Raw genomic sequence first — 10,946 nt, forward strand, 5'->3', positions numbered from 1 at the left:
AAGTATACTTCTTATTATTGATCAGAAACTTCTCTTCTCTCAACCTCTGCAAAACTTGTCTCAACTGCAACAAATGCTCCTCTTTTGTCTTACTAAAAATCAAAATGTCATCCAAATATACAATAACAAACTTACCCAATAATTTCTTCAATACCTCATTCATCATCCTCATGAGAGTACTCGGTGCATTAGTTAACCCAAAAGGCATCACCAACCATTCATGCAGTCCTTCATTTATCTTAAATGATATCTTCCACTCATCTCCTTCTTTGATCATGATCTGATGATATCTACTCTTCAAATATATCTTTGAAAAGTATTTTGCTCCACTCAAATATTCCATTATGTCATCCATCTCAGGCAAAGGAAATCGATATTTCATTGTGATCTTGTTTATTGCTCTAGAATCAATACACATTCTTCACTCTAGATTCTTCTTAGGTGCTAATACCATTGGTACTGCACAATGGCTCAGACTTTCCCTGATAAAACCTTTCTTCAACAACTCCTGCACTTGTCTATTCAATTCTTTATTTTCTGTTGGTGTCAACCGGTGTGCAGCTTTGTTAGGAAAACTAGCTTTGGGATCCAAGTCCATGCAATGACTAATACTTCTCACAGGTTACAATCCATCAGGTACATTATTTGAAATGGTGTCTTCATATTCCGTCAACAAATCTTTTATCTCTTCCGGTTGTTCTCCTTTTGGGTCTGGTTTCTTAGTCTTCTTAGGAATTAAGGAAAAACACATGTTCTCATGTCTTAATCCATTGAATAATTTCCTTCCATCTACCAAACAGATTCTAGCATTCGTACAGACTTCATTCTTCAAAGGTTCCTCCAAGGGTAACAAGGTTTTCTTCATCCCATTGTCCATAATAGTGTATGTATTCTTCCTCCCATCATGTACTACATGTCTATCAAACTACCAAGGTCTACCCAACAAAAGATGATAAATATCCATAGGCATAATATCACACAAGACTTCATCATGATAGTTCCCAATTTTCAATTTCACCAAACATTGTTCGCTTACTAACAACTTATGTTCATCCTGAATCCATGATGTCTGATAAGGCTTAGGATGTTACAGTCTTTCCAAATTCAACTTCTTCACCATCTCTTCTGAAATAATATTATATGAACTACCACTATCAATAACAATTTTACAACACTTATCAGATACCTTACATCTAGTCTTGAACAATTTTTTCCTTTGCAAGGGCTCTTCATCTCCTCTGTCATGACACAAAGCAACCCTCATCACCAATAGTTCTCCATCTTTTGGTTTATTGTCCGATCTGGTGGGGTTTTCTTCCACCACTACTTCTCTTCTGGTGTTCTCTATCTTCTTACACTCGAATGCACAATGTCCTTCTCCTACACACATAAAGCAAGTTCCTCTAAATGTTCTCTTGTCTTGTCTTCCAAAATTATCATTTCGGTAACCATCTGGTTCTCTCCTCTGGTAAAAATTTATATCATCCTTCCGGTATGAATTACCTTCTTTGTTCACTTCCTTGTCCTTGTTCTAATCTATATCAGTTCCTCTACCTCTGGTATATCCTCTTTCTCCTTGAAATATTCCTATGGTAAACCTTCCACCTCTGCTTCTCTGCCTCTACTCATGTCTTTTGTTTAACTTCTCTTCAGCCTTTAGGACATACTTGTAAGCCTCTTCAACACTCTCCAATTTGATCAAACTTAGTTCATCTTATATAGACATCGACAATCCATTTAAATATCTTGCAACTTGTTCAACTTCATCATCAACATGTTTGGATCTGATATTCAACTTGTAAAATGCTTCGGTGTATTCCCACACTAAATTCCTTCTATCTCAAATTTTGTAACTTCCGAAATAGATTCACTTCATAATCAGCTAGCACAAACTTTGACTTCAACTTAGCAATCATCTGATTGTATGTCTTAATATTCTCTTTACCTCTTCTCTTCCTATCAACTTGCAAATGCTCCCATCAAAGAGATGCATGACCTTTCAACTAGGTACAGGCATATTTCACCTTCCTCTCTTCTGCAGTGTTTTCAAAATAAAAAAATTTCTCCATCTCCAAGATCCAATCCATTAATTCATCTGAATCTAACTTCCCATCATATTCCGGTGGGATAAAATAAGGTTTAGTATTCACCATACTAAAAACCCTCAAAAACCTTTCCTCATCCAGATCAACCACCGGTGGGTTTGCTTGTTCTTCCAAGGCTTTTCCTCCTTCATCTTCACTAACATCTTCAATATGTTGACCTCTTCTCTGGGCTGTCTCCGTGGCTTCCAACTGGGCTGCTATACCTCGCAACATCTTCATTACAACAGTGTTTGCATTCCCACGCGCTCCACCATTACTAGCTCCTCCTCGCACATTCGTTCGTGCTAGTCCTCTACAGCTGTAGGTTGGATCTGCAATCTACCACCCTACAACAAAAAATTCAGGACACGCAACCTCCAGAACAGAAATTCACTCTAATACCACTTGAAGTAGTCACCTGGTGAGGAGGGTTGTCAAAGAGATCAATCTGGACCGATCAGCAAGAGTAAACCCAATAGAAACACAAAGATATGATGGAGGAAATGCAAAACGAATTGTTTTATTGCATGAAAATTGATTACAACCAATGGTAACACCCAAGTTATAACATAACTGACCCACGGGCCTAGTAGAACATACAGAATAGGTCACAATTGGGACCTTGAATCGTGAGATCTATCTTCTACACACAATCTAGCTACATGGTTCTTATGTTCCTCCCATTCTAATGTGCAATTATTGTTGGCTTGATGATGATTTTGATGTAATCAGTTGAATTATGACTTGTTTTATGTTGTCATTTATAGAAACTATGTTTTGATAGTCATCTGTCTTTTAGGCCAACTGGTAAAGCATAACTGGTAGAGGAGGCAGTTTATCAGTGAACCGAAAAATAGAACTTCAACCAATAAATAGGAACAAAGTTGTATTCTAGTAATCGGTATGAGCTATCAATGAAGAGTTAGGTGATTCAATGGGATGAGTGAGTTATGTTATACAGAGAAGTCAATCAAGAAGAATAGTTAACCAGTAGAATAAAGTCACTAAGATCGGTAAAGTGGTACACATTATGTTTTATTTTTGAGTTGTTATGTCAGTGGCCAAAGTAAGTAAAGCGTGTAGTGTGAGATTGACAAGATTCATTGAACCTAGGAAATTGGTCCAAGGTTGCTAGCCGACTAAGTTAATGCTTATAAAAAGTGTGATGAGTTATGAGAAGTAGTATGAGATCGTGAGCGAATATTGACAGTTTGACTGTGCAGTACTCTAAGATTCTATGTATTGATGTATTGTTGATGTATTAAGTGAAACTGAAGAGGATCTTATCAATCACAGAGGTGCTACATGCATATCACTTTACTTTTGTTTTCTTAACAGTTGCAACAGTCAAATCCTGTAACCAGGTAGGTCCTAACAGGCCTGAAATTGTAAATCCCTTACAAGGGTATCTCATTAAATTGAGTCTAAATCCTCTTGCAAGGTTTCTCCTAACATGGCAAAGCTTTTAATAGGGCTGAGGTAAATCCCTTAATTGGGTGACTCATAATAGGGTTTGCTCCTAATTGGGCATGTTTGTATGACCTTAACCGATCAAAGATTTCTATTCTACAGATAGTGAATCTTGATAAATTGGGTGTTAGCTTACATGGTGATATTTATTTTATGATTATTAATCTTTAAGTTATTTAAAGTGGTGATCAGTTTTTTGTGTTATTGTTTTTGCTTGCACTGATTCATCCCCCCCCTCTCAGTGCGTTATAAGTTTATCAATTGGTATTAGAGCCTAATTCCCTTAAGGCTTAACCACTTAGGAAAGAACCCTAAGGCTATCATGGGGGATATGAGTTATAGAGAGTTGTCTAACTGACTTGCAAAATCTAAAGAAGCCCTAAATACATTGAAAGGAAAGTACAAAGCCTCACTTGCTAAGAGAAGAGAGCTTGCAGAACAATTGATGGAGTTTACTGAAAATAGTTTTTCTGATGAAGCAAACATGGATGCATTGGTTACTGAAGTTGAAAAGATGAATGATGAGAATGCAAACCTGAGGAGAGAGTTTGAAGCCCTAACCATCAGGTGAGTCAAGAGCTTGAAGCAAGGAGAACAGCTGAAGATAAGATTAGAGAAAAAGAACATGAGATCTTTAAGCTGAACCAAGAGGTTGGAACTCTGTATGCTCATCTTCATGAGGAACAAGAAGAAAAAGAAGAAATAAAGGCTAATCTAGACATGGCAATGTCTCTAAGAGAAAGTTTGATGAAAAAGAATGAAGATCTTACAAAGGAACTTATTGATGCTAATGAAACACTTACAAAGTTTAACAAGAGCTCTACTATGCTTGATGAGAAAATCCAATCACAAAGGTAGAATGGAGATACACATTGCTTGGGATACACAACCTTTGAGAAAGGTGAGTCTTTTGGTACCAAAGACATCATACATGAAGGTAAATCTGCAACTAAGATCCAAAAATCCATCAATAAGAAACCCTACAAACCAGTATACTTTAATTGTCATAAGCCAGGACATATTGCTAATGTTTGTAGATGTAAAGCGGAAAAATCGAACCCTAGTCATTCTCCCCTCCCCAACTCCGAGGAGGGAGAAGGGAGAGTCACTAGGGTTGATGGTTTTCACTTAGGAGGGACTTTACATTCAAAAGAGGGGTTGAAACCCACAAGATCCAATCCCACGCAATGCAAGATTGGATTCTATATGAGTTTCAAGGGTTTTGATAGCAAGGATACCCTCTTTTGTAAAGAATGTAGATGGAAAGATTGAACTAGGAATGCCTAGAAAGTGAGAAAGATTTGCTTATAAACTGAGTTAGGGATATAGGATGAAGCTGCGGACCTGGAATTAGTAGTAAAATGTCGAGACGGTGCTGTCCTACAAATTTGAGAAAAAGTTGACGGGACAATGGCGCCCGGCGTGCACACGGTCCTCCGAAAAATCTGCGAAACGAAGGGGGATCTGTTCGTCTCTACACAAGGATTCCAAATCTTCAATTTCAGCCGCATACCTACACATAGAAAAGCGAAGAAGATTGGGGGGTTAGGGATTAGGGGTTTGCCTTTAGGTCAAACCCCAGTTTTGGAATTAACCAAGAAATGAGAAATGTTGTAAATGTAAATGTCTGTAATGTAAAACAAGTACTAATACCTTGTTGTAAGGATGTTTGTATCCTTATGTGCGAAGGTATAGATGTTGTTGTTTGTTGTATGTTATATGTTGTATGTAGCATGTAGCAAGTGATCTCCTCTTCAATGGTTGAATCCTTGCCTTGAATGCAACACTTAGCCTTGAATGGAGACTTAGAAGGAATGCTTGAAGGAATGCTTGAATGCTTGAATGTTTGAGTATCATTTCCACGCTTTTTCCGTCATCCCAAATGAGAGAGGAAAATGTAGTTTATATACTTGCCAATTAGGGTTAAAAGACTGATTTTCCCGACCTTAGGCCGACCAGGAAATGTTATTTTCCAATTTGCTTACAAAAAGGCCCGAAGTCCCATAGGAGACCGGGCCCAAAATAGGGTCAGGGACCAGGGCGCTGGGCGCCCTGGTCCTGAAGGACCAGGGCACTGGGCGCTCTGGTCCCACCTCCCGGGACAGCAGGGTGCAAGGAGGATCAGGCCAGGGTGCTGGAAAAATGCAGTTTTTGGTGTCATGAACAAGTTTCAGGGTCTCCATTCAAGTTTAGTGTTGCGTCACCATCGTGAAGACCCAAATGCGGTCAAAATTGCAAGTGTCACAATTTTAGGATGCTACATTTAGCCCCCACTTTAGCGGGACTATAAGCGTACGCTCATACTTCCAGTAAAGTACAAGGAAACAACATTGAAAAACTTTCACCACGTCAAGGAGGCAAGATACACCAAGCCCCTAGTGGACTAAGGATCTTACGACTTCGATTGACAAGGTAAAAGGGAAGATCACGAGGGAGAACCATGACTGTCAGTAGCAAGGTTCCCTCACTATGAGTCATGCAAGAAAGATATCAAAAATTTTCAAGGCAAAGCTAAATTTGTCAAGAAATTTTCAAGTATCTTGAAAAGATATGAACGGGATGTATGCCCCCCTACGTTAAAGTGATCGCACACGCCTCACCGGGGGTGATTGCTTTAAGGTAGTGATACATATAAGAAAATAAAAAAGGGAAAGGAGCAAGTTATCACAAGGATTTAGCCCCCAAGTGTGAGATAAGCCCAAGGATAATAGACACAAAACACAAAGCACGAGGTGACTTCGCTTTCCTCGGGGTCAATATGCTGTATGATAATTCATGTATATCATATGTATGTATGCATAATTGTTCTTCATTCCCCAATCAAGGAAGGTCACCTAGAAGAAGGGAACACATGTGTCTTTTGAGTCAACATGAGAGAGATCGAGAGATCTCAATGCTTTGCATCGTCCTCAGGTAGACAACACTAAGGACAACAAATAGAAGAATGAGAATAACACATAGAAGAAGTAACGAAAGAGAGGAGGAGAGAATCTGCTATGCTAATGAAACTAGTCTAGCACGTCATCTACCCCTCGATCTTGCTGATCAATGTTTCGGGAAGGCAGGGAACACGCTAGAGGAGGAACATCCAACACAGCAGATGGAGCTATCACAAGATCCAAACAAGGGCTATGTTCATATCCCAAGCCGCGGTGTTCTTTTCTAGGAGCTAGGATAAGTGCTTTAGAAAATTCGTTAGATAAATGGTTATCAATATCAACAAGTTCATATTCACTATCAGAATGAACAGGAGAAGTAGCATTTTCATCATGAATAACATTTTCATCTATATCATCATCAAGATTTATAAAAATAGGATCTTTAACTCGCACAGGATCAAGACCATCATGCATCTTATGTTTAGGAGATTTCGGCTCAATCGTCGGCTGAGGAGAAAATGGAATAATGCTTGTTGAAGGTGTTTTTGGGGATTGCAAAGTTTGAGCTCTAAGACGACACTTTCACCGGCGTTCACGTGCAGAACGATTTCGTCTAGTCTTAGTAGGAAGTTGCGAAGATTGAGGAAGAGGAATGTTCTCATCCTTATCACTTGGGTGTTTAGGTTGTGGTCTCTTAGGCTGAACAATAGGAGAAGAGGAAGGTCTCTTCTCTCCATAAGAGGAAGGAGGAGGAATGCTCCATATAAAGGAGGATTATTTGGTTTTGGAAGGAGACCAAGTCCATCATGACGAGGAGGGATAGGTCTACTTTTAGGAAGTTTATTAATCATAGGCATAGTCACATCCATAGGGATGGGTTGGGAATCTTCTTGAGGAAAGACATTAGTTTTATCTTTCAAAGGAAGAACTTCCATCTCAAAAATGATAGGAATGTCAAGTTTGGGTGTTCTAGGTTCACTTAGAGATAGGATCATATCTGTTTTCCACTTTTGATAAGATTTGAAAAGATGATCACTTCGCGGAGGAAGAGATTGGAATTGTTTAGGCCAAAAGTAATCAAGAGGAACGCTAGAAGTTCTTTCAGCTGGTTTAAAGAGACTATGATTGACAGTAACAACTTCACCATTATGGGGAAATTTCAAACACTTGTGAATAGGAGAAGCAATAGCTTTCATGGAAGATAGCCAAGGATAGCCAAGCTTCACACGAAATTGTTCGGAAGATGGAATAATAGCAAAGTTCACATCAAGGGATTTGTTACGGACCTCAATAGGTAATGTAATAGAACCAATTGCAGGAGAAGAAAATGCATCAAATAGTTTCACAACCACATCTGTTTTGTCATAGATAACTTGATTCAATTGCAAAGTAAAAAGAAATTCTTCAGTAATGACATTAACCATACAAGAAGGATCAATAAGCACTCCACGGCAAGGTGTATTCTTGACTTTTGCAACTATATATAAAGGACCATCAGGTGCCCTAATAGTTTCACTAGAATCAAAGGTGATGGAGAGTTCTTTAGGGATTTTCTGTTGCTCTACAAAGTTAATCACATTCGGAGTCATAGACACGAGATCATCAGGTGAGACAGAGGAATCAGTAGTATCAATCGCATTAGAGGTATGAGAATGTAATGGATCAGTGAAAATCTGAAGATTTTGGTTAGGAGGAGCTACAGATGTATTGCCTTTATCATTCACACCAGAAACAGAGATAGTATTATTATCAATCAAATCTTGAATTTTCCCCTTTAAAGCAAAACATTTTTCAGTATCATGCCCAGGTTGACAATGAAATTGACAAAAAGATTTGTTAGCAAAATAAGGTGAAGTAATCTTTGCAGGATCAATTTGCCTTATAGGAGGAAGAGTAAGCACATTTTGTTCCAATAACTTATTCATAATATTATGCAATGATTCATTCAAAGGAGTAAACTTTCTTTCTTTCTTGAAAAACTTAGAAATAGGAGACACACCTGATGCTGCATTCACATTGTTGTTGATGATATTTTCATTGAATTTAATGGACTCTCTGTTCGGTTTAAACTTCCCAAATGGTTGTTGACTACTATCACCCTTATCACTCGGAGTCATAGGATGTGATTGTTCCATTTGACTCACAGTCAGTTGATAATTGTGAAGAGTTGCGCACAACTGTTGGAAAGAAGTAAACTCAGAAAACAGGAGTTTTTCTCTAATGTCTTTTTGTAAATTAGAAATAAAGATTCTTTGAATATCATTGTCAGGCACTGGAAAGGAAATTTGAGCATACAAATGCTTATATCTACCAATGAAATCAGTCACTTTTTCTTTAACACCTTGTTTACAATGCATTAAATCAATCAAAGTAACTTTAGGACTTATATTGTTTTGAAATTGTTGAATGAAAGCATTTGCAAGTTGTTCGAAAGAAGTAATAGAATAGGAAGGCAACGAGCAATACCATTGTAGGGCTTTGTCTCTTAATGTTCTAGTAAACAATTTTGCAAGCAACCTTTGGTCATAAGCAAAATCAGTACATATTGTTTGAAAGGTCTTAACATGTGCTAGAGGATCACCCTTACCATTATAAAGCTCCAAATGCGGAATTTCAACATGTTTAGGGGGAATAGCTCGAACAATGTCAAGAGAAAGTGGACTCGCAACATCAAATGTGGGCACACTAAACTTAGATTGATTCATAGAGGCAATTTGTTGCTGTAAAGAAGAGACAGTTTGTGCAAGATTGTTAATGGTCGCTTCAGTCGAAGAGTTCATATTAGACGTGTTAGATTGTGATGGAGGTGTTATGTTATTGAAAGAAGGTAGAGAGTAAGGTGGTGGGACACTATGATAATTAGTCATAGGAGATGATTGGACAGGAGGAACACTACAAGGAGGAATGGAATGATTAAACGAGTTGCCCCCTTGCGTCATGTTCATTTGTGGTGATATAATAGGAACACTCATTGAAGGAATGAATGAAGAAGTTGGATTGAATGAAGGAAGAGGGTTGATTGAAGAAGAAGGATTGCCCCCATGATTAGTGATCATAGGAGGAATGTCTTGTATTGAATTAGTCATTATGTTTAATGTAAAAGTAGGTATACTAGCAATAGGAGTCGTCAAAGGAATAGAATGATTAACTTGAATAGGAGGTTGTGTATACCCTAAGGTTTCGGCACAACTCTTCATAGGCATCACATTTGAATCCACAATGTGTGCAATACCACGCAAAATATCAATTCCATTCTTATCACTTTGAAGCATACGTTTTAGACCCTCAATTAAAGGAAGAGCTTGACTATCAGGGTATTCTTGAGACATCCATTGTCGAAAATCGTCAAATTGGTTATCCAATTTTGAAAGTTGTTCTACAGAAACCTCATGGAGAGCTTCTTCATCATTAAGAGGATTAGAGGAATTACCCATGTCCTCGTTAAAAAGGCCATTCAAATTAGGTTCCATCTCCTCAATAATTAAACCTTGGAAGGACTTAATTCTAAGGCTTTGTCTAACGGAAATAGTGTAAGTAGGGCTTATTGTTGTAAAACTCATGCACTAAAGAGAGAGAGAAGATTTTGAATTTTTAGAGGTAGCAAATTTCAGTAAAACCAGCCAATCTTCTAGATTTAAGTTGTTAAATACAATCAGGACAATCTCCCGAAATTTCAGAAAAAATGTCCGGGACTGTGGCGCTCGGGGTGCACACGGTCCTCGCAACTTTTTTTCAAAATTTGCAGGGATGAAAGTTATGATGATTTTACAGCTAACCTGAAAAAATTGAGTGATTTTACGATCTGTAGATAGGCCAAATTAAAGTTGCAATCTCAAAATTGAACCCTACCAAGATTGTCGAAAAATGCAAAATTTGAATTTTGAAAAAGAGAGGGAAACTGAAATTTTGAATTTTATGATTTTAGAGGGAATACCAAAAGCAATGCAAGTTTTGAAATTTGAAAGTTGACTCAATTTCATGCAAAATTCAATTTTGAAAGCGGAAATCAAAGTTGTTGTAATTAAGCACTTAATTTCAAAAGTCGCAAATTGCAAAAATTTGAATAAATCACTGAAATTTCGAATGAATGCTAACACACTTTTCAGATTTAGGACTGTAAGAAACACAATTTTGACACAAATTTCAATTTCAACAATTTTTGAATGATTAGAAGCCTCAATTCAAGCAATCACTAGACCAATTTTGACTGTAATTTTGAAGGTGTTAAAATTGATAAAATCAGCCAAAATTCTGGATTTTAGCAGGAAAATACAGTAAGATCTCGCTCCCGAAATTTCGGAAAAAATGTCGGGGACGATGGCGCTCGGAGTGCACACGGTCCTCGCAACTTTTTTCCAAATTTTCAGGGATGAAAGATATTATGATTTTATTGCGGAATCCAAAGTTACAGCTGATTTGGAGATGTTTTGATTAGTGAAATTATCAGTCAAAGGTTGAATCAAGAGGGTTTCAAAAATTAGGGTTTTGACACTTAACCACTTAATTTTCAAAA

This window comes from Cryptomeria japonica, chromosome 9, assembly GCF_030272615.1.
Source record: "Cryptomeria japonica chromosome 9, Sugi_1.0, whole genome shotgun sequence".
NCBI lineage: Eukaryota > Viridiplantae > Streptophyta > Pinopsida > Cupressales > Cupressaceae > Cryptomeria > Cryptomeria japonica.